We start from the raw sequence: 25,638 nt of genomic DNA on the forward strand, positions 1-25,638 counted from the left end.
GTTAAGTTTTTTAAATCACAAAGATGTTTAGGGGTGTTTTGGTATAAGTTAAGCATTTCAATATCATCAAAACCAATATTTTAAAAAGTATGTTTAGCTGCCAGCTCCATACGGTGCCTCAGGCAATGCAATGACATAAAAATGGTATATAGCCTGCTTGAGGAGGACAATGACTTCTTTCTTGATTTCCAGGTTAAAAGTGCCATCTCCCATGAATCTAACATGTTTATTACTAATATCTATGCCAAGTGTTAAGGAGACAGTGAGAAGAGTGTGCTTCAGGATGTCAGCATTATTATGCTTACCATCATGTAGACCCAAGAACTTAACATTTGGCAATCCAATGTTATACACAGTACATATATCATTTCTAAGTCATTTGAGTCGGTAGAGCTATCGATGAATAATAAAAAATAGTGAGTCTGCTCCATGGCAGTTATCATTTTATGTTTTACAACTTGTCCTATATATCAGTGAACTCCTTACATCTCATTTCTGTTATGTATGCTTGTCCCAAATCTACTCTGTGACATGTTAGTACATGGAATTTCGCCTTTTGCCATTGTGTATACAATATTAAACAATTTGGCAACAGGCTGCCTTTTGCTTGCTTCAGTGCTACAAAACCTCTGTTCTGAGATACTAATATATAGTTATCTAAGATAGCAGCAGTAGGGAATTTTTCAAAACTGATTGCTCTTTGGTGCACTTCACTGCAGAAGTGTTTGTTTCTGTTATCCTTTTTTTCAGGGGTGAGCCATTAATGTCATTGACAAAGGCAGCACTATAATTTCACATTGCTCTAATCTGAACCTCATGTTTTGTACACACAAAGCAATAAATTCTACCCACAACCACACTATTCCCAGATACATATTGCAGCCAGTCACAGGCATTATTCACCTTTGCTTCCCATTTTCAATCATCCCCACACAAAGATCCATGCTGTCGCTGTCCTCTCTAATCCTGTTCTCTGCTCAGTCAGTTCTCTGCCTTCCCAAGATCCTTATGAATAGCTTTGCTCCAGTCTACTGTCAGGACCAGAAAAATATGAAGAATATGAAGTCATATCTGCCAGCAGAAAGTCTTCCCAGTAATTTACCAAAATACTTTAAAATGAAAGATTCTAACCTCAGTTGGTATCCACCATTCTGGAACTTCCATAGTGAAATCAAGGAAACCTGCACACATTTTGTTCTGTGGAACAAAGAAACCAAAACACAGCTTCTTCTGTAGCACAATGAAAAAGTTCACATGGGACTCAGGCATGCAGAGCACCTTCTTTTAGAAAGCTCTCAGCTTTTCAAAGGACTGGGCTCATGGAGTGAATTATGACCACATATAAATTAAGTCATGTATTTTAAAAGGTTCCAGGTTACAGATGGCATTTCTGAACCTATTGCTTGTACCGTCCATTTTGCTGAGATGTAACATAGGCCCTGAGTCTGCAAGTGACTGCACAGGCACATCTTGTTAGGGTTCTCCGCAGGACTCTGCCTGAACAGGGTCACTTGTAGCACTGGGACCATAATTTGTGTCATTGGTTACACAAAAGCAATCCAGTCTCTATCCTGACCTTAATCTATGTGTCGCAGTTTCTTCATCTGTCAGATGGGGATAATAATGTTTGCACATCTTTGTAAATCACTTGGGGAGCTACAAATGAATAGTTTAATGCAAATGGTAACCACATTTATAACAGTAAATACTAAAAAAAGAGTTTGCGTAGGGGTATTAAACATCTTGCTTCAGGCTTTAAGCCAATCTCTAATTATTAGGATTAGTAGGATATTTCCCTGGTAGGCAGATTATCCCACATCTTCCTACTATGGAATTTCTTGCACCTTTTTTTTAAATATCTGGTGCTGGCCGCTGTCAGAGATAAGATATGGAAGTAGATGGATCACTGGTCTGATCCAGCATGGCAATTCTGTTCCTATTGTTACAAATGAGTTAACAATCAGAATGTTTAAATGTTTCAAGACTCCCACTGAAGTCATTTCAAATTGTGAGGACGGGACTTTTCATTAAAATGGCTTCCCTTCACAGTATGCTCAGCAATTTCAGTTGTAATTAAATCTTTGGACCCAGTCCTACAGTCCCCACAGAGGTAAAGTCCCACTGAAGCACTGGGTGTTTTCACAAAATAGTTGCCCCTTTTTTGATATTCAGTTTGACAAATTTCAGAACATGAGCATCTCACACAAATCATACGTGAGTTTGTAATACTTTTAAAATATTTTATATAAAATTCTTCCATTTCTTTAAGAAGGAAATATTTTAAAAATTATCGGGCAGTTTATGCAAACCAGTTCTACTGAAACAATTAAATTTGATATTTGATTTTACTTCTGAGGGGGAAAAAAGACATTTGACATTAAATAGTAAATATTTTTAAACATTTGAAAAGACACAAGTAATTTACAGCTGCACTCAAGTACATGGCACTATAGTGATGTCCATTAGCATAACTGCAGGTAAGGTCTGTCAGTGCTGTGAATAAATGGTCTGTCCTCTTGTTATAAGTGGTCTGAAAAGGAATATCTCCTGGCAAGTATCCTCTCAATCCTATATGATAAATGCACTAAAGAGCTCAGCAAATGAATATACTCTATGCATATAGAGGAGAAGAAAGCACAAGGAAAAATGGGATGCTCCAAGTTGATAGGCCTTTCATAACTTAAAATTCCAAGGATGCATTGCTGTATTTTTTTTAAAGCAGCCTTTCCTATAATCCAAGCATGCAAGCAAGAGGATGATCATTCTTCATTTAGAGAAATCAATGTGGGATGGAGGAGCCACAGAAAACCCTCAGTACAGAGGAGTCAAAGAAGCTGAAAAGTTCTGTGACAGATGTAAGCAGAGTCAGGATGAGCTCTACCCTGACATCTGTGGTGAATTATGGCGAGTGTGGAAAAGAAATCCAGGGACTGATCTTGTTTGCATAGGCACACCCACCCCGCCTAGCCAGGAGCCCACGGAAGCCCCAAATGGTCCCTTTGGCTGCTGTGGGATCCCCAGTTTCTCTGTTATTGGGGCAGGAGAAATAAAGTGTTGTTACCCTGATTATGTGAATCAAGGACAATGAAACTGTTTTAGGACAGAGGGTCTCACCATCACCTAAGTAGCACTCGCTAGACAAGGGACATGGGTTCCAAAACACAGTGAATTGAGAGAGGATGGGAGCAGGTATTTGTGTCTGATGGCGTGGGCCTCTTTGATGGACTGAAACACCAATTACACCACCTTCTCTCTCCACTGTTGAATAGCAGAGCTAAATTTGATTGTATTGAGAGTCTTGTTACAGGTTGCTATGTGGAATTCACTTTGGGCCAATGGTGCACCAGCACTGGGGCTCCCCTACTACAAGCTGGAATCACTAAGAGCTGAAATCACTAAAGAGCTAAAGTTACTAAGAGCTGAGATCACTGAGTGCTGTATTAACTAGTTGGGGAGCCTGAAGCTATATTGCTAAGTGGCTGGCAGAGCTGAGCAGTTTGCGGGACAGCTGGTGGAGCAGAGCAGTTTGTGGGACGATTGGAGCAGCCCATGGAACGGCGAGCGGAGCAGAGTGGAGCTGAGCAGTTTGCGGGGACAGCTGGAGGAGCTGGTAGAGCGGAGCAGTTCGTGGAGCAGCAGGAGCGGCTCGTGGTGAAGGCTGCAGCGGAACCCCACGGAGAGGTGGGCAGTCGGCCTTGGACCACATAAGGTGCCCCATAATACCCTGCGTGCCCCCTTCCCCCCCATTTCCACCCAGGCTGGGGGCGGGGGGGTAAACCCTGCAGATAAACTTTTGAACTCTGGGGCTGCACTGACCAGGGGCAGAGACTTTTGGGGTGTTGGACTTTGGGGACACGGCCCAATTTGCTGGGGTGGGTCTTTTCCTCAGGGTTTGTGTTATGAATCCTGTTTGTGGTGTTTTTCCAATTTACTGCTGATGTCGTTTACGTCATGTAATTAAACATTTTCTGCTACACTCAGACTCCGTGCTTGCGAGAGGGGAAGTATTGCCTCTTAGAGGCACCCAGGGGGGTGGTATGTAATTGTCCCAGGTCACTGGGTGGGGGCTCAAGCCGGTTTTGCATTGCGTTATTGAAACAGAACCCCTAGATACTGAACCCGGCCCTTGTTGCTGCCAACTCAGATGGGCAGAAGAGTTACACATAGAACTTTTTAGTTTGCTCATATAACTGGGAAAATGCTAATAGCTCTGCAGAGGGACTCAACTGCTGCATGCCACAGTTGTGGCCTGTTGCAGCTCAGTTTAACCCTGCAGGGTTGGCTGGAGAAGGGACAGGAGGAGTTTGGTTTTTTAAATTAGATATGCCATCACATTTCACACAGGTCCAATGACCATAAACTCCTGAGTAGGAGCTGCAGAGGGGTTGTGATTGCTATTCTGTCCCAGGCTTGAATAGCAAAAGATCTGATCAGGCTTTTCTAGGCCTGTCCATAGGCTGGATTGATTAATTCTACACTTTGTCCCTCACACAAAATTTACTTCATCAACTTGGTACGGGCAATGGGCTTAATTTCACCCCTGCAGAACTCTCTTGCATTTAAAAACTCAAACAAGTCAATATTATTTTTGAAAAATGGTAAATTAAATAAAATTGTTCCCACCTGTTAGTTTGTATAGTAATTTTCAGTCTGGAGCAAATTTTACTGCTGAGTTCCATGCCAATAAAAATGAAATCATGAAAACTCAGGGACCAAATTCAGCAAATGTGGTAAACAGAGGACTAACATATGCAAAATAAATCCATTGCTTCAGAAGGGAGATTCACTAGTGGGTAATACAAGCTGCGTGTCTGGCTTACAATGATGGGAAGGGCCAGTTTTAACATATAGCAGGACTAGAGCTGGTAGCAAAATTTCCAATGAAATATTTTTCTGTTGGAAAATGTTGATTAGTCAAAATCAACATGTTCATGTAGAATGTTTCAATTACAATTAAATTTCATTAAAAAAAAAAACTTGATAAAATCAAAACATTCCAAAACCTTATGAGAATGAAAAGTTTGGATTATTTATTTTGAAATCCCTTTTCATTTCAAAATTTATTTTAAATTTAAATTTAATTATTTTATGAAATAAAAAAAACATATTTAGGCAATCAGTAGGTGATTGCCAACGCTTGGTTTAAGAAAAGAAAAAGTCATCTTTTCACATACCAAAGCAGTGGACTAAGCATGCAAATAGATTTCTTGCTAGCCCAAATGAACCAGAGACTGTAAGGTTATCCTAAGTGAAATGGGACACAAGCCATTTGTGGCTGTCGTGACTGGCAACACACCATGCAAACTGCATGTCACAACAGCAGATAAGTTTAGGGAGACGGTCACAAAGTTTGAGCCACAAGATATGCACATTGGAACAGCAAAAGAGGAGTGGTGTATCTTCAAGAATGTATTGATCTGAGATGCTGTGGTGCTATGTGGATGCGCTAAGCTGGGTAGACCACAATCTTCTGAAGAATGGCATCATGAAGATGTGAAGAAAGGATTAAGAAATAAGAGAGAAGCCAGAAAGATGGTGCCAAATAACCTTTTGGAAAAAGCAGTTGCCTCCTACAGAGCCTCTAAGAGAGCAGCAAAACAAAAAATCAGAAAGGTGAGAATCCCAGTTTTATATGAGCTGTATAGTGAGTTGAACAACTGCCCTCAGCTTGCCAAGAAAAAAATATATGTGATCATGTGGACAAGAAACATAAGGAAGGAAGATGGAATGAACATATCGTTTGTAAAGGATACAGCGGGAAGCCTGTTTACGACAGGAGACATAGTATTCTCATCATCAGTTACATATTATGAGGATCTGCTTCATGAGGAAAACCTTTTGTATGCTACACTACCATTGTATGAACTGATAATTAAAGATATTGGTGACTTATCAGAGGATGATATCAAAGCTGCACTGCTGAAGATGGCATGCGGAAAAGCAGTAGGTCTAGATAAAGGCATGCCAGAAATGATGAAAGCCTTGAGAGAGGTTGGTGTACGCTGGCTCACACAAGTCCTGTGCGCAGTTTCAAAGGAAAAGTAAATCCCAAGAGAATGGGGAAAGTCCATACTCGTACCAGTATATAAACAAAAGAGTGACATACATGTTTGAAGTGGGCCAGAACTTAGTCCATTACTATTCAAAATTGTGATGGACTTCATAAATAAGTAAATCCAAATAAAAGTGGCACAAAGTTGATCTATTCAGCTGATATTTCACTAATGACTGACAGTGAGGAAGATTTGGTCCAGATGATTGATGCCTATGACAGAGAACTAACAAACTATGGCCTCAAAATGAGAAAAGAAAAGACTGAAGTGGGTGACTTGCATGGAACCAAGACAGATGAATATCAACATTGAGAGCCAGTGCCTAAATCAGGTTTCTGCATTTAAGTACTGTGGGGTTGATTAGCAGCAAATGCAGAAATTGACAAGGTAAGGAGTACAGGGGAAGTCTAGTGTAAGAAAAGTGGGGTTATTTATGACATTTGGATGCCTAGACTACTTTAGGGACAACTATACAAAACCATGGTAAGACCAGCTCTTCTGTATGGATCAAAGACATGGGCAACCAAAAAGAGTCACTTGAGAAGAACTGAAGCCATTGAAATAAGATATTTGAGGGCAGTTAGAGGGCAAACTTTCCTGGACCACGTGTGGAATGATGTCACAAGGACTGCAGACATTGTTCTGCAGTATCAGAGAGAAGCTGCAAAACAGGAGGCTGAGATGGTGTGGGCATGTAAGAAAGATGGATGAAGGGAGGCATTTGAGACTAGAGTTCATGGGCGAAGAACAAAAGGATGGCCAAGAAAATGATGGATAGACCGTGAATGGGACTACGGAGTGGATATGGAGGGAGTGTGGGACTTGCAAGGCTGGAAAAGAGTGATCTGGTGACCTGACTCCACCTAGTCAAGAAAAGGGGCAGAAGAGGAAGATTACATTATTTTATATTATATTTTAATTTTATATTTTATATTCTACCAATTACCAAACTAAGTAGCAATTAGAATGCCACTTACCAATTAGAATGTCAGTTTTAAAATGAACTACTAATTAGAATACCAATACCAATTACTAACGATATTATATAAATTGAACAGAAATGAAAAGTTTTGAATGACCTGAAACAAAACTTTTTCAGACTGGAAATTCCATGTTTCGACCAGCTTTAACCAGGACTTTTCACAGCTCACACCAATGTAAACCTCCTTGAGAAACTATTGCATTAGCACCAGGGCCGGCTCCAGGCACCAGCTTAACAAGCAGGTGCTTGGGGCGGCCAAGGGAGAGGGGCGGCACGTGCGGCAATTCAGGGGCGGCAGGTCCCTCACTCCCTCTAGGAGCGAAGGACCTGCCGCCGCTGATCGCGGCTTTTTTTTTTTTTTTTGCTTGGGGCGGCAGAAATGCTGGAGCTGGCCATGATTAGCACTCACCCTCCATTCCATACTTACAAATATTGATGCAACCTCTTTCTGACAGAGTGCCCGGGCTCCTAGACACAGTTTGTGCCCTCAGGGACTTCTGCAACATTTATCACAGCATAAGCTAACATAAGCATTTACAAGCACAGCTGCAGCACTGGTGAATGTGACACAGTCCTGAGGAAGAGAATGAATGCCTTATGGGGCTGGTTGCATCATTCAGGTGTATATCCTAATAAAAACAAAATGTAGAGTCAAAAAGTAAAATGAAGAGCTGCATCACAGGCTCCTACAGGACACCCTTAAACAAGACTCCTCCCTGGTGATTATTTTGTATTGTAACAAGAAAACTACACTATGTGTTATGCTGTTGCCTTGAAATCTCAGCCCTTGCAAATAATTTACTAAAATATTTACTTCACACTGCACCTAACTTGGTTACACTAGCCAAATTCTGATCTGACTTACACTCCATGGAATCTCATTGGCTTCCAAGAATGTTAGTCAAATAGATTTTGGCTAAGTATCCAATTCAAGGCCAGACCATCTGCTCCATTGGCAAAAAACGGTAGGAAAGGATTAGAAGGAAGGAAGGTTTCCCCTAGAACATACCATCAGGGGCAAGAGTTGCTACTTCTCTGTGCAGAGTGAGTGGATGATTATATCCCCAGAACCTGTAGATTTGAAGGAATCTACTAGATATATAGGACTGTCTGTGTAGAGGCCGAGTGCCTTCATGCTTTCTTCAGGTCACCTTCCTGCAACGCTTTTGCCACCAAAACCTGCCTTCAGAGGGAGACTCATGATGTGGCAACTAGAATTGCCAGGCCTGAAGATTTTCAGAGTGAACTTGGATCTCTCAGGAGCTCTGAACAGGAGAGGGAATACCGACAGACAGCACTTGTAACAGCCTTAACCCCTAGAAAGCGTCGAGACTGGGAAACTCTTGAGTATTGAGTGAAGAGAATGTTTTATTCCTCCTGTCATAAAATCCTCTACAGTTGGTCACATAAATGGCTATCTGCCTATGTGTTCCCCTTTAGCAGAATGCTACACAATCTGTCCCATTTTAAATCCTGTTATTTTTATTGTTGTGCATGATTTTCTGAGATCAAGGAATCATAAAACATTTACTAAAAGTAGTAAAAATATAGTAACATGTGAAGTAATTATAGCATAACAAACATAACAAAGTAAGTGTATGAATGCTTTCCTATAGTTGAGACTCCACATTATTATTCCAGCAATATTCTAATTTGGTTTGTAAAATGTATCACCATCTTTCAGAAGACATTGTTATATGACTTCTAGGCCTATAAGTGTTAACCTATGAATTCTGTGTAGAAATTATTTACTAAGGAGGGCCAAGAGTGTTCATCATCCACCCACATTTTGGGGCTTTGGATGGATCAGAGATTGGTAATGGGATATAGACAGAGCCTTCCTCTTCTAGGTCACAGATTCAAATCAAAGCCTAGGTTAGTGGTAAATGAAAACTGTTACTATTCAGTCTGGTTCCAAGTGGAAAGGTGATCACATTTTTAAAACTTACCACAGTTAGCAGTTGTAGCAGAGAATGAGCAGAAAGCTAAGAAGGTCAATTCTATAGAACAGGCTTAAGGACACTAGAGGACAACATGGGTGAAGACTGTAATGCTGCTGCCCTTGTTATTATTTTGTTTATTGTAGGCCCAGAGACCCCAAACAGAATGAGGGCCCCATGGTGCTAGGTGCTGTACACCATGTAATTAGTGACAGTCACTACCCTAAACAACGTAGTCTGTTGTACCTGTTCTGTGGATAAATACAGGACTTCAATCTGATACCTTCTATGAGACGTAAGTTCACTTTAAAAAGCAAAAATATAAGGGAAATCATCTGTATTTAAATTCTAGTCCTAACAGTTTTTATCAAGCTCCTACAACACAAAGACTCGTTTCTCAAATAACCTTTATACTTGCATACAGGTAAGGATCAGCTGTGCAGATTTATCTTTAACATGGGGGAATGTTAACTTTACATAGAATTGCATATGGTTGCATCTTGACAAGTATAGAGACTTTATGTCATTTGCTCGTATTGACAGGAAGGCTTTTAAATGTGAAAGAATAGGCAGAAACAGTTTTGGAGTGATGAGAATGATGTGAAAAGATGAGATAATATAAAAATGGGATAATTTTAACAGTGCTTGGTTTAGTTTGCATTTGAAAATGAACAATATAGTCCATGTGATCATGATGCAAACTACTTCTCTAGCACCCTCTAGAGGCTGCTTAAAGAGTGGCATTACTGTCTTAAAGGATGTCAACTCTCTTGGCAACAGAGTTGATGGTGAAAGAGAGCTCCTGAATTTTGTACTGAGGAGATGGTACAAGAAAGCTAGAAACTGAGAGCAAGAATCAAGAGGATGGGGTATTGAAATCCAAATGGGGATTTTGGGGGAGGGATAGCTCAGTGGTTTGAGCATTGGCCTGCTAACCCAGGGTTGTGAGTTCAATCCTTGAGGGGGCCACTTAGGGATCTGGGGCAAAATCAGTACTTGGTCCTGCTAGTAAAGGCAGGGGGCTGGACTCAATGACCCTTCAAGGTCCCTTCCAGTTCTAGGAGATAGGATATCTCCATTAATTTAAATTTCAAAGAAAACTGATTGAGTCTTGCTCTGTCTTGGGGGTGTGAAGTTAAGCATCTTTTTGGCATAAATTCTTGTTCATAAGACAATGTCCATGAAATGCAAAAATAATTTTTTTATTTAAAACAGTTTAAAATTTCTGTGTGACTAGCCACATGCAGTATTTTAAGATGCCATAATTGTAGTTTTCATGTGAAGAAAGAAATCTAGTGGACTTTGTACAGGCCCACCTCGCTATTCCCTCCTCTCCTGTATAGCTGCAGCCCCACATCACTGGCCACAAGTTGTTCCAAGGGAGGAAGGAGAGGAAGCCTAACAGTACAGTTTTTGTATTGTAATGTCGTGAAGTGTTTCAGTGACAAAAGAAAAAGTGTGTACTGCAAAAATCAGTCCTGCGCCTAGCATGAATAATTTCTATGAAGTATGCACAAGAGAGCACAAGAGCCCTTTTTATTTAGGTCAAAACTGACTTCATTTAAACATATTCACTCTTAAATATAATAACTGTGTCAGCTCTTTAGTTTGCTTTATTTGGTGCATATGAATATAGAAAATGTCATAACATAAAATGTAAAACTACTGAAATGAGGACATTTTTGTGAAAATGCTGACAGATCTTTTATTTTAATGACATAGGTAATGCCAAAATAAGGAGAGCGAGATCACTTTTATTACTTTAGTAAGTGGTACATAAGTATATTTTACCATATATGTAAATATATGTGCCTAGGAATTATAAAGAATGTAAAAGATCAGTGAATAGAACCAACCTTGATACAATCAGTATTTAAATAATCATTAGGCACTTCTAAACATTGTCAAACTGTAATAGCATTTCAGATGAATTTTCAAACTCCTTGACACTCCTTTTCTAAAGTTCTAATATAGAAAATGAGCTAAATGTAAGTCTATGTTTATTAATTTACAGGAGTTTTACTAGTTTTGCATAAAAACCATTTAATTCAATTAAAATTCTGGTCTAAGCAGCAGAACATATGGAAAAGGAAAACATTCTGCAAACCAAAACAATGCTTCTGCAATTTGAATTGTTAGTTGGACAAATCAATTAATTATATCAAGCTGTTTCCTGCTAAACTTTCATGTATCCATATACTCAGGTATGAAAGCTCAATAAATAACTTTAGAGGAAACAACAAACATGTTAAAATAGCATCTCTTTCTTGATCCTGTATTGACAATGTACTATATAAATCACAAATGAAATACTGTGTTATACATATTATCATAACATCATTTGAAGCTAATAATACTTTTCACTTATAGTATCATTCTTTCAAAGATCTCAAAGCATACTGCTTGTATTAATTTAATCTAATTTAGCACTCCTAAGAAGTTGGTAAATATTAAGATATTCATTTTAAAAATTGGGAACCTGAGGCACACAGACTGAAATCAAGTGATAAGGGAAATCCTTTGGTGGTATAAAGCCAGTATTGGTTCTGATATGAACCTTCCTATCACCAAGGATTGAAAGTACTCCCAGTGAAAATGGGGCATGTCTGAAGTGGCCATTCCTAGCTGCTGGAATGTGCCTGTGAAGTTGGATGCAATTTAGAGCAACCCTGAGCCTACTCTAACTTGTAGTGGGTACTGTTATTATAATTAGGCCGACAAATTCACCCTCATTTATAAACTCAACTATACAAAGTATGTAGAAATTCATAAAATGTCACAATAATCTATAATCATAAATGTTAATTAAAAAAGTACAAAAATGACAGAAAAACTAAATTAATTTAAACAAACAGGCCTACTAATATAACTAAAAAATGTGTTAAAATCTTGCTTAGTAAACAAAAAAAATGTAAATCTGGTAATTAATAAACCAAAATTAGTTTGTCAAATATTAAGCCTAATCAATGGACAAAATAATGAGGGAGTGGACTATTCCACCCATCACTCCCTTATGAAGTTCTTTAAGGAAGTGACTTTGGGGAGAAAAGTTGGAAGAACAAATGGTAGCTACTGGAGTTAGTTTCAGCATCATGGCTTCCAACCCCACTGTCTCTTGGGACCCTGGACCTTCTTTGTCTCAATCCTGACAAAAATCCTGACCAGATCTGGCCAGCGAGAAGGACCCAGATAACATCTTCTCCTCTACCAGCTCCAGCCGAATCCAAAACACCACCAGGGATAAAACTGGATGGGACTTTAACAACAGAAACAACAGCTCCAGCCCATCTCAATTAACTATTTCTCTTTTCCTCCAAAGGACCGTTATTACCACCTTTGATACCAGCTAAGAGACTGTCAAACAAGGGTTTTGTTCCTTCTAAAAACTCTCTCCAATTAAAGGGAAAGGGAACAAGGGATGTGGCCAAAATGAAAGCCTTACTCAATACTTTACATTTCAAATGCTTTCAGTGTTTTTCCTTCTTTTCTTGATTTTTAATAAAAGGTTAAAATATTTAATAGTGTGTTTGCCATAGTACTAGGTAGGCTGAAGTCTCTATATACCAAACCGCAAACCTTACTTAACTCTGTTTAATGTTAGACAGTATTTACGTCCCCAGCTTTACTTCCCCTCACTGTTCGTGTATGGAGTGAGCCAGAATGGAGAATCAGGCCTCAAAAGTTCCAGTTCTCATTCCCCTGCTCTAATGTAAAACCAGTGGTGTTAAAATGTGCTGCTGCAGAAAGTATTAAAGCCAAATATTTAAGTTTCAAAATAGTTTTCTTTCTGATTTTAAAAATTCTTCCTCTAAGACATAACAGAATATTTTAAAATATGTTGATTTTACGAGCTTTCCTTTGTTTGGAAACTGAATATTTATTTTGTTTAACCCATGATTTTGCACCCTAACAATATTAATTGATATCAGTGGATGCATTCTCAGTCTGAGGAATTCACCGGGCCACTACCATGCATGTTATGGCAGTCATGTTTTTGTTTAAAGTCAAAATGTTTAATTCAGCTTTAATAGATGTGCATAGCTGCAAATGATGTATAGTGCCTTTTCCAGGATGTACATTACAGATCATTATGCCCCTATGTGCTTACAGCGTCTGAGAAGGAGAGAGCTGAAGCTTGTCCTTGATATAATGTCTCATCATACACAGATACTTTAATTTGTTATTGTTTAGTTTTCAGTATACAGTGACAAAGATTTCCCAAAGACTGAAAAACCTAAACAAAAAATTTTCAAAATGATTCTCCATCAAATTCCACATTTTCCTAAAAAAGATTAAAAACTAAGGGTCAAATTTTCTGCTTGCATAGTCCATTGACTTTACTGCAGTTATGCCAGCAGAGAATTTGGCTCTAAGTATTAACCAGGGTGAAAGTGTCCATTGAGAAGCAATTATGATCTGCTCCTCTGATTTATATCAATTTTACACTGGTGTAACACTCAATTTACACAGGTGTAAGTTAGAGGAAAATCAGCTCCTTATTTGCAAATTTCTGCATCCATAGTTGAACACTATGTGTGTATATATATCTCCTCAATATATGTTCCATTCTATATGCATCCGAAGAAGTGGGCTGTAGTCCACGAAAGCTTATGCTCTAATAAATTTGTTAGTCTCTAAGGTGCCACAAGTCCTCCTGTTCTTTTTTTAGTTGAACACTAGTGACTTAATGTGTTTAGTAATTACATATATGATTGAATATTTAGTGCTGGTATTTATAAACATGACTCCAATTGCTATTAGTTCCTGCACACTGACTATATCTTCAGGATGAGAATCTATGAGAAGTAGATAGCTGTGGAGCAAAATAACCAAGGTCTGTATATATAATCTCAATGCCTATTGTCACTAGTGGAGTTACCTGTATCAACATTCCTACTTCAAGATGATTATGTTCTGTGTTGCCAGTGCCCTTCCCAGACAGAACATTTAACAAGTTTAATTGGCATCAGTTTCATAGGTGAATTTACATTAACAAGTTCACCCTGCTAAAAGGAAGATTTCTCCTTTTTACCTTATCTACTGTTAATGCATCAACTGTGATTTAATTTTTTTTTAGAAGCTAGTCTCTGATAATGTCACTGAAAATACTGGCAGCTCATGATTTTTTTCAACTGTTCTGTATCACCATTTGCTTGCATTAGATGTTACTCTTCTTTACTTATGGATAGATCCAAGACCTATTGAAGTCAATGGGAGATTTTCAGGCCCTTAATCCCAAACCCAGAGAACCTGGCCTCCAGTGAAACCGCTGTGGTTCCGTTGTGCAGGGAGAGGGTGTGAACCCTCAGAATGCCTCTGGGACTAGCTGAGCAAGAGCTTCCTAAGACTAGAGTAGAGGCCTCACAGACTGTTACTATTCTACCACTTGGCATGAAGGATTCATCTCCTTCCCCATCCTCTAGGCTACTAGCACTGAGCCCAACTACTTGGGCTGAGCACTGGAGACAGGGTTAGCTGAGTTCTGTATGGTCCTAAACTGTTTGTGGTGCTGGTAGCTATTTAAAGTGGCTGCTATGTTCTCTCCCCGCAGGTGACAGAAGAAGTGATCCATATATACTACAAATGTTGTTTAAAATGTGTCATGTAAAAGAAAGACATAGGTACCTTTTTGAAAATGTTTATCTTTTTTGTATAGAATAAGAATTTTGCTAGATTAGGCAGACTTAAAATTGACATTCTTTAATTATGAACAGTGATAGTAATTTATAAATTATACATAGTTAATACTATGCACAGAGTTTATAGTATTAACGATAGGCGCTGACTCCGTGGGTGCTCCGGGACTGGAGCACCCACAGAAAAAAAAAATAGTGGGTGCTCAGCACCCACCAGCAGCCACACAGATCAGCACCTCCCCCACCAGCACCTCCCGCCTGCTGGCAGTCCAGCCACTCCTCCCACTCCCTCTCAGTGCCTCCTGCCCACCGTGATCAGTTGTTCAGCAGCATGCAGGAGGCGCTGGGGAGGAGGGGATGGAATGGGGGCAGGAAAAGGCAAGGCGGGGCAGGGGTGGGGACTTGGAGGAAGGAGTGAAATGGGGGTGGGGCCTAGGGTTGAGTGTGGGTTGAGCAGCCCCTGGGATCTGAGTAAGTTGGCGCCTATGAACTATACACAGAGTTTACAGTATTAATACACACACACACACAGTTAAAACTAATACACATAGTTTCTGGTGCCCTCAAGTCAAGAAGGATATTGATAGATTGCAGAGGGGGTTCAGAGAAGAGCCACAAGAATGATTAAAGGATTAGCACACATGCCTTATAGTGATTGACTCAAAAAGCTCAATCTATTTATCTTAACAAAGAGAAGGGTAAGGGGTAACTTGATTACAGTCTTTAAGTATCTACATGGGAACAAATAATTAACAGTCAGCTCTTCAGTCTAGCAGAGAAAGGTAGAACATGAGCCAAGGGCTGGAAGTTGAAGCTAGACAAATTCAGACTGAAAATAAGTCATACATTTTTAACAGTGAGAGTAATTAACCACTGGAACAATCTGTCAAGGGTCGTGGTGGATTCTCCATCACTGACAATTTTAAAATCAAGATTGGATGTTTTTATAAAAGATCTGCTCTAGAAATTATTTTGGGGAAGTTCTATGGCCTGTGTTATATAGGAAGTCAGACTAAATTATTACAATGGTCCTTTCATAGGAATCTATGAATATATGCTATTAACTTTAATAACTTGTATATCTCAATGACGAGAGGAAATTTTCTCTAGTGGCTAGAGCAGAAGAGTGGCAACAAGGACTCCTGCATTTTATTCCTGCCTCTACCATTTATTTGTCTTGTGACCCTTGAGGAAATAACCTAGTATCTCTGTGCCTTAGTTTACCTACCAGTAAAATGAAAATAATGTTTAGCTACTTCAGAAAGGTTATGCAGATTTTAATAAATTAAGATTAGTAAAGTTGGAACTCCTCAAAATGCTATATACTCTTATGCACAAAATATTAATTCTTTATTTTAAAAAGACATGAAAATTAAGTTAGTTTTTATGGATTATTATGTCATTCTTCAGTGGTACCTAGAAAATATCATGAGCTGGATTTACCCAGGGTTTGTGCTGACTTCCATCAAAGTAGACCCTAGCATAGGACCCTGGCACCAGAAAGTCCAGTCAGAATGTGGGTTGTGATAGCACAAGGCATCTGAAACTTTTCTTTTGACAGGTGGCCTGCTATCTTAACTAATACAATCTCCAAGATGGGCACCACCACCATGAAAGAGGTGTGTCCAGGACAACAAGGGATGTGTTGACACAGTGCATCTCCTGAGCAGCCTCCACAAAGCTCCTACAAAATCCCGGCAGAGAGTAAACATGTCCTTCCCAGGCAGAAACCCCCAGGAAAAGTATTTTGGGGCATTATCACCATTCAGGTGAATCCACTAGTGTGCAGCAGACTAGCTTGGTGCAGCAAAGTGCAAATTACGCCAATAAAAGTGAATCTGGCCAGATGTCCCATACACAATTTTTTAAGGTTGGAAAACAATTTACCTGTGGAAAATTCATTTAAACTCATTCCAAGGATTCATTAACTTCTTTAAATAACATCATAGAAACAAAATATAGATAAAATGATCATTTATGAACACAGTGTACTCATTTAAAATTTCAATGAGGGTAACAGAATTCATAAAGAACCCTAATTTTGATATGTTGCACAGTCAGACTTTTCCAGGGCAATTTTGTCAGCACTGAATGCATCAAAATTGGATTTAATAAGGAATTAAAATAATGCTGAGGATCTGGACAACTCACAAAAAGAAAGAAACTGACAGTTCATACTAAAATACATTCATTAACCCACTGCCAGAGGAATGATTCCATATGATATGCAGCCTTTCTTCTCATACGCATATACAATTCCTATTTCTGTCAAACGAAATTGTACTCACCTATATGAATAAAATTTTGGCTCTTGAGGCCAAATTCTACCCTGAATTACATTGATTTCAGTAGTGCTAGGTATGAAGTAAGCTAGGGTAGAATTTGAATTTGGCCCAATAAAACCCGTAGCTGAGGGCTTACCAGGGTTGGAGGAATTAGAAATGTAAAGGAGAATTTCAGCTTTCATTTTTCAAAAATGTAGATTTCTAGTCATTTTTCCTGTGAAGGCAGCATGGAAAATGTAAAGCATTTGCTAAAGATTGAAAAGATAGCATACCATGATTATTAACATGACGAACCAGGACATCTATCCATAAAGATGTTGCCCACCCTTTATTCAAGATCATTGTTTTTTTCCTCCACTTAAACCCACTGATCTCCCTCTTCCCCTCACAGCATAGGTGGCATGAGGCCAAAGAAAAAAGCAAACATCAATGAGCTTCTGAATATTCCCAAATCTGGTAATGTTAGAAAGAAATGTATATTGTACATGCCACCTCCTCACAACTGCAAGACTATTTACCAGGAAGGCCCCAGGAGCAAAAGATTTGCCATTGCTCTTGACTCCACATCTCCCACAAAAGAGTGCATTGCTCTGCCAATTACATCGTTAGGTGGGCACTTTTAGAAATTTACCAACTTGAATTACTCCATTTATCTTTATTTTGCATTTTTAAACAAAAGCTTAGATGGTCTCATTTTAAAAATGTGCAGTTTTGAATAGAAAATTATTTTTACAAAAACCTAAAATTAAACAAAAGAAACCAATGAACAAAACCAAAACAACAATAACAACAAAAACTACACCTCTACCCCAATATAACGCGAACCGATATAACACGAATTCGGATATAACGTGGTAAAGCAGTGCTCCGGGAGGGCGGGGCTGCGCATGCCGGCGGATTAAAGCAAGTTCGATATAACGCGGTTTCACCTATAATGGGGTAAGATTTTTTGGCTCCCGAGGACAGCGTTATATCGGGGTAGAGGTGTATTTCCATTATCTAAAACTGACCAAATTCTTTCAACCAAAACAAGTTTTTTAAAAATTGACACCTTTTATGCCAAGCTATGTCCTGGTGCAAATATTTAAAGCTAAATAAAGAGATCCAAAAATGAAGATTTTTAAAGAAATTGCAGGCAGATTCATTATTACTGTTTGGCTAGTGAGCACTAGTAACCGTTAACTTGCACCATATAGCAGATGTATTTATTTATTTATCAGTCACATCGTAAACATATTTACACCTGGAATGAATAGTAACAAAGCAGTTTTTCTGAAATGATTTTAAACAGACTATTGTATTGAAAATTATAATGTAGGGATTATTGTCACATTAGTTGATTGCCATTTCTATGTCATTGACTCAAATAAAACATGTTGATTTCTTGATAATTTAAATATTCTTCTGGAGCTATGAACGTGAAAGATGACCAAATAATTTTCCTCCTACAAATAACATTTTTCTTAATCTTTTTAATACCGATTCTTGGGACAAATTCTACTGGTTTTATTCATGTAAGGCAAGCAGAATTTGATCCTACAATCTGAATAAAACAGAAAGCATAAACCTCTCGGAAACTTGAAAGAAGAAAAGACTTGCCTTTGGAAAAGAAGAGAAGAAATAACACAGTACTGTCTTTCCAGAGAACCCTGGCTGGGCAAATGGATAGCACAGGTAACCTCCTTCTTGGTCTGGACTCAAAGGATGAAGCAATAGGAGGTTTAAATGAACCCGAGTGCACAATCGTCGTGACTATCCTCTAAAACAGAAATCAGCAAAACATGCAGTAAGTCCTGTGCTGCTGAACTGCCCCTTTGTTCTAAGCAAAATGCTAATGGTAAAACTGTTGTTTGCATTTCTGCTTCTGCTATTTCATTGAACACTGATCTGATCTGACAAAGTGCTCCTAGCCAAATATCCTGATATAAAAATAACCCCCTTGTGCCTCACCCATTCAGATTAAGCATGAACAAAAACCAGCCAGAGGCATGAATAAATGAATCCGAAGGATTGGAAACTCCTGGTCATACTCGTGTTTACTGCCCTTTCAAAGAATGCTCCAGCAAAACACATTCCAAATGCTATGAACATAAATGTCAATATTGAAATAATCCCACCCCTCTTCTTAGATGTATATGTCAATCAAAATGTTTGACAGTCTTTGAAACGGAGACATCTGACTCAGACGACGCAGAATTCTATTAATATTGGAATACTACGCACCCTCTAAAAAAGGGAGAAATTGCTTAGAATGAAAAAAGGGTGTGAGTAGGAGTAATGGGATGAAATTAAGCCGAGAAAAATGTAGTTTGAATATCAGGAAAATATTCCTTATAGTGATATCAATGACTGTGGAATAGTCTTTGAAAGAAAGTGGTGAAAGCAACAAGGTTTGAGTAATTTAATACTAAACCAAGCAAAGCTCTGGGAAACATACTGTAACCAGTCCCACTGCAGGGTCTGTCTGTGGGTGCCATGAAAGAACAGTCCCTTTCACAGATTTGGTCATGTACTCTGTGTAAGCACTGTTGGCTCTCTGGGCACTAGCCCCTATAGACTCTAACCCTTGTTTGGTTCCCAATAAATATTCACCAACTCTTAGTAAGAAAAAGGGGTCTTCACTAGGTCTCACAGAAAGGAAAGTCACAGAACGGTACTGTTACAATAAAAGATATCTCAGCCCTGAGAGGCAGTGCAACTATGCTCTGTGGGGTTCTCAGACCTAGTACCTGGGTTGCTCTTCTAGTCCATCACTCTTTTGGAGGGAAATTAATTATTGACTTTTTGTAGAATTCTGTTGTCTTTGGATTCACTGGGTGCCCCTCTATATATTCTTCCTGCCATCCAGTTGTGTGGCTGTCTCACAACTCCTGCTCCCCCCTCATTCTGCTGCTGCAGGCTATCTGTCAGCCACAGCTTGTTTCCCCACTTGGCTCTCAGCTTCTCACTCAGCCATCTTGAACCCTCTCTCAGGATACCAATTACATGACCTTCCCTCAACAGTGGTAATGGTTATCTTCACCACTGTCTTATTGACTTGAATCTTCGAGTCTGGTGTTTCTCTTACTCTGACCCTTGAACCCACTATATTTCATCCACTACGAAGATGGCATCCCTCAGAGTCTGAGATTTACTCTTCTAGAGTTGCACCTAGGACTCCCATTTTGTCACATGGGTCAAGAAATGACTGAGGGTAAGTCTACACAGCAAAAAGACCGGTGGTAAGCCACAGTTCTAGGTCAACTGAGGCTGTGTGGCTAAAAATAGCAGTGTAGACATTCAGGCGTGGCTTGAAACCCAGGCTGAAATCCAGAGGGGGGGCGGGGGTGAGTCTCAGAGCCCAGGCTCCAGTCCCAGACCAAACGTCTATACTGTTATTTTAACCAACAGCACAAGCCCCATGAACCTGAGTCCATTGACTCTGAAACTAGCTGCTGCAGGGTTTTTTTGCTGTGTAGACAACCTCTTTGAATTAGCTCATCTTCTCTGCATATATCATTGCCTAAGCAGCTAGTTTATATATTTATTTCAATTTGGTGTACTACTCTGTAACAAAAGAGCCATATCCCATGCTCTGGGCAAACCTGACACACTATTAAAATAAACAGACTGTCAATTACCCCTAGATAACATTAACCTGGCCATAACATAAATGTTACAACTTATTTTAACCCCCACAACAAAATCAGGAACTACCACAGTGCTTAACCAAAGTAGAAAACAGCCTCTCCTGCAGTTGAAGAAAACCGTTACATTTTGTCTTGTTGTGTATAACCAAATGGATGAATTTAGATGGGGAGAAGTACTGTTTTACTCCTTAGTATTCTTGTAGAGTAATTAGCTGTAGGGGGCTCTTTCTGATCAATAGAGGTGAAATTATCCTGGGATATTTCTGTACACTCAGCACACTCAGCCTGTTAATAGAAGTTGTAGCTTTTTGCCTTCCAAAAATATCTAGTTTCTTGTGTGATTTTTTTTGGCTTGTTGTATGGTGACATGGTAACTGTTTGGAAATAGTGCTGTAACACAGCCAACCAGCACCAGCAGTTTTTAAAACAGGGAGAGACAAGAGAAAAACCAATCTGGAAATGATGAAAGTCAAGGGTGCAATCACGGAGATTTAGAGACCAAATATTAATGAGCTTCTGTGAACTGCAGTACAGTGGTTTCTTCTCATTTCTGTTTAGCACATGATAAAATAAATAGATGAAATAGATGAACTTACTAAGATCCAAGCAACTGGCTTTAATTAATTGACTCCTGACCACATAAAGTGTCCTGAAATAAGCTTCTAAATGCTGCATATCATAGGAATTCACCAGGACGAGAAATCAATCCTGTTACTTGTGCACATACTAAACCATAATATCTGTTCATCCAGAAAAACTCACCATTTCACATTTCAGTACCAAGGACAGAGTAGACAAATCATTAAACAGCATAATTCACTGACTATGTCAATGTCACTTTACCGATCATATTTTGTAGTGGCTGAAAGCATATCTCCCACTTTAGGCAACAACTTTATCAAAACAGTTTAGTAAGGAATTACAAAGTTAAGTCTGACAACAAACATTATTATGAGGGGAAAATTTGCTAAATTGCCTGAGTTAAACCCATTCTCTCATTGAAGTGTATGAAATGAATGTATGTAACTACCACTAGTCTTAATGGATATAACCCAGCATTCTAGTCTTACACATTTGTTTCTGTGGAAGGTGCAAGATTAATGACAATGGCAAATGAAACTGCCTGTACACATGAATATAGCAGAGGAATTGAGGGTGCTTAGCACCTCACAGGATGTAGAATAGCATAATATCGCACACCACTTGCTCATTTAACTTTATAGCAGGTAAACTCTGGTCACCATAATATCCTGAGTGCCAGCCTTAGTTGCAGAGTTAAATGGCATGTTTTGGTCACAGAGACTATGCTCAAAAATAAGGAGGTCCAAATTAAAAAATGAAACTATATATTCAAAGGGCTATTTATATGTAATATAGGCCCAAAGAACTGAACATGTAAACAGAATACAAAAGTTGTAATGATAAATAATACACTCAAATCCAGCTAATAAGAAATGTTGTGGAAACACGTTTTATAAATAAATATAATTAAGAATAATGTGAGAGTTTGTAGTGCTGTTTTGACTCTCCTGGGCCAAAGCAGAGGACAGGGTGAAGCAGTGTTTCTACACTGGTGAAAGAACATTGAAGCAACCTGCTGGCGTAAATTGCGCAGAAGTCTATGGCAGACAGGGCTGCTCTGTAGTGCCCCCTTCAGGGCCACACCTGGTACTGCAGCCACTCCCTGCCTTGGCCTATAGGGTTTGGCCTTGGGGCAGGGTAGCCAGTGCCATAAGTTTGACATCAGTCTCTAAACAAGTAACAGAATAGCAATTCGGGATTTGGCTATTTGCACCTTAAAACAAAGGAGTGTGGTGGGGAGGGGATATCTTCACAATTGAAGCACCTAGTTGCAGTGCTTAGGGTAAGGCCCTGGCTTTGGTTTGGGTTTGGGCTTGGGCCTGGATCAGGGTTAGCCCTGGGTAGCTCTTCTTCAGTCCCAGTCTCACCCAGCTCTGCCTTGAGCAAAAGTAGGCAAGTCTTCTTAAATAGTGTGCTGGTTCTTGATTGGTCAGTATTTCCTCCTGGCCATTCTAGGCCTCTGGAGGACTGTACCTCTAGTGGAGGAATGTCGCACTCAGGTATAAGGCCTGAGGAGCCCACACCCCTCCACATCCCTATAGTCCTGCCTTTCCAGTCCCTCCACCCCATAGTCCAGGCCTTCACCTCCAGACATTTCCTCATAGCCCACAGCCCCACCTCCCCTGCCATGAGGGGTTATGGGACCAAGGGGGGGTGACCCTTGGCTGGCTGACAGATGGCCTGGTGATAGGAACACATATGTAACAGGTGTCTGTCTGGGAGCTGTGGGGTGGAGGCATTGTGGAACCCTTGGCTGGGCGACTGAAATTTGAGAGTGTCTGTGGAGTTAGGTATTCATGTGAAGAGGGGTGAGTGCAGCAGTCCCCTGATTCCAGCCTTACTGATCATCAGAGCAGCTCTTGTGTGCAGTGCACAAGGGGACAGTGGAAAAGGCTCTTTCGTGGCAATGCCTTTCACAGGAGCAGATATGCCACTGACAGGGCCCATTGCTAAGGGAAACTGACAGTTTTCAGTGCTTTGGGTTTGCTCAAAATTTTGTTGGAGGAAAAAAACATTTAAAATGAAACGGCACGTTGCCATCTGCCTGCCTGCCTATCTTAGGCCCTGATCCACCAAACGCTTGTGCAGGGTGCTTAACTTGCCTATCCTGAGTAGTCCTATTAACTTCAACTCCTTGTTGTTTATTCCAGAAATGTGGAATCTTTGGTAAAATACAGTATGCTTATACTTTTCTAACAGTTTTCACATTTTAAGATTAAGTTGGACATTGTTTTATAAAGAATTTCACAGAACTAGCTGGATAAGGTACTGTATACTTAGATGCCTTAAGGCAGCAATGGGAATACTCATGGTAGTAAAATCAAGTATATGTATTTGTAGGATCGGTGCCTTAGTCACTTGCATTCCACCCATCACCAAAATATCTAGGCACCAATATTCAAACCATTAAAAAATATACGGCAGTGACATGCCACTCCAACAAAGTTGGAGCATGGCATAAATAGTGGGGGAAAAAAGGATTTTCTCTCTACTAGTCTGTGAAAGGCATTAAATATGTGGGTAGAAAACATCACATATGCCCTACCAAGGCGCTTGTTGCAGCACTGGAAATAACAGAACAAGCTGTGCAACAGCACGGCTATCACCATAGTAACAGAATGAAGAAAAAGATGATGATTTCCATTGCTGTGCACTTCAGGCTAGATCCACAAAGGGAATTAGGCATTGCAATGCTGAGCATCCCTGCGTCTAGCTTTTAGGTAGCCTGCTTCTCAATGGAATCCATGACCTGGTTTAGCGGGGATTTGAAGGCACTATAAAAATAATATACATATATAACAAATGGAAAAAAGGGGAAGTTGGTAGTAATGAATATAAATCAGAAGATAGGAATTGTAGAAAATAGATATGGAAAGCAAAGGGACACAAGAAGAAGTCTATGACCAGCGGACTTAAGGATAATAAGGAGTTTTTTTGTATATTAGGAACAAAAAGAATCAAAACAATGCTATTGGACCATTACTAAATGGAAATGGTAGAATTATCAGTAATAATGCAGAGAAGGCAGATTTGTTCAATAAATATTTCTGTTCTCTATTTAGGAAAAAACAGATGATATGGAATGATAACATTCTTTCCATTCCACTATGATCTCGAGAGGATGTTAAACAGCAGTTACTAAAGTCAGACATTTTTAAATCAGCAGGTCCAGATAACTTGCATCCAACAGTTTTGAAAGAGCTGGCCAAGAAGCTCGCTGGATCTTTAATGTTGATTTTCAGTAAGTCTTGGAACACCAGGGAAGTTCCAGAAGAAAGCTAATGTTCTGCCAATATTTAAAAAGGGTAAACAGAATGACCCAGGTCATTCTTACATCAATCCCAGGCAAGATAATGGAATGACTGATACGAGACTCAGTTAATACAGAAGAAGAGTAATATATGTGACACTGGCAGACCAGGTGCCAGCTCATGACAAGGTCCCTAGGCCTTAACTTGCTGCTGCCGGTGGGGAGAAGGCTGGGGGGGGGGGAGTCCTCCTCTCTGGCCCCAGCCCTCGGACAGTCTGCCTGCTGCACCCCAAACTCCTCATCCCCAACCCAGCCCCATGCCCTGCACTCCCTCCTGCACCCCAACCCTCTGTCCCAGCCCAGAGCCCACACCCAGCACCCAAACCCCCTCCTGCACCCACCACCCCAAACCCCCTCCCGTACCCCCTCCTTCACCCCAACCCCCTGTCCCAGCCCAGAGCCTGCACCCAGCACCCAAACTCCCTCCCAGAGCCTGCACCCCTCCCACACCCAAACTCTCCCAGAGCCTGCACCCCCTCCTGCACTCCAACCCCCTGTGCAAAACCTGCACCCAGCACCCAAACTCTGTCCCAGAGCCCGTATCTCCCTCACACCCAATCTTCCTCCCAGGCCCTGTACCCCAAACCCCCTCCCGCATCCAAAACTCCCTCCCAGAGCCTTAGGCAGGTGTGTGTGTGGGGAGGGGTGGTGGGACTTGGACCTGTTCTGGGCACCACCAAAAATTATACAAACTTGCCACCCCTGGTGCTGCCCACCAGGAAGGTCCATTGAAACCAAATGAGCCATTGTGAACCATCAAAGAAAAAAGGCTTTGTTAATTGCTCCCCATCACACCCATAAAGAGGAGATGTGCATATGACTCATCCCATCACTTTGAACTCTGGGGAAGGGAATAAAAATCCACAACAAGAAGAAACTGTATCTCTGTGCTGCTTGGACTTTGGGAGGACAAGATTTCTAAGCATCTGCAAGGCATCCCCCATGCTTGTCCTGGTTAGCCCTAGCATATAGACCTTGTGTATTACAGCAGCTTCTATTACCTTTTGGAAACTAAGACTGTAATTCACCTATTGGCCACTGCCTTGGGCAGCCACCCTGCCTAGTGGTTACAGTAGCTGATGGTCAATCTGCCTAGTGGTTACAGCCTCTGGAGGTCACCCCATCTAGTTGTTACAGTAGGAGGGTAGAGGACCCCGGGCCCTCCTACTCCACCGGGTTCTGACCCAGGGCCCTGCGAGGCCTGTCCAGCACCTTTCACCC

The 25,638-nt window shown here is 40.3% G+C and overlaps 1 protein-coding gene across 5 annotated transcripts in view; it reads right to left on the bottom strand.

Moving 5' to 3' along the window:
- The window catches only part of SYBU (syntabulin), a 93,064-nt gene extending 73,922 nt beyond the window's left edge, over nt 1-19,142 (bottom strand). Inside the window, exon 1 of one of the 5 annotated variants that reach the window (XM_065586029.1) lies at nt 18,496-19,142. The gene's annotated coding sequence lies outside the window, so the exon portion shown is untranslated. The remainder of the gene's footprint in view (nt 1-18,495) is intronic. The other 4 variants (XM_008168288.4, XM_065586034.1, XM_065586033.1 and 1 more) reach the window with 4 other exon arrangements.
- Between the last annotated feature and the right edge of the window lie 6,496 nt (nt 19,143-25,638).

Source organism: Chrysemys picta, chromosome 2 (genome assembly GCF_011386835.1).
Source record: "Chrysemys picta bellii isolate R12L10 chromosome 2, ASM1138683v2, whole genome shotgun sequence".
Lineage (NCBI taxonomy): Eukaryota > Metazoa > Chordata > Testudines > Emydidae > Chrysemys > Chrysemys picta.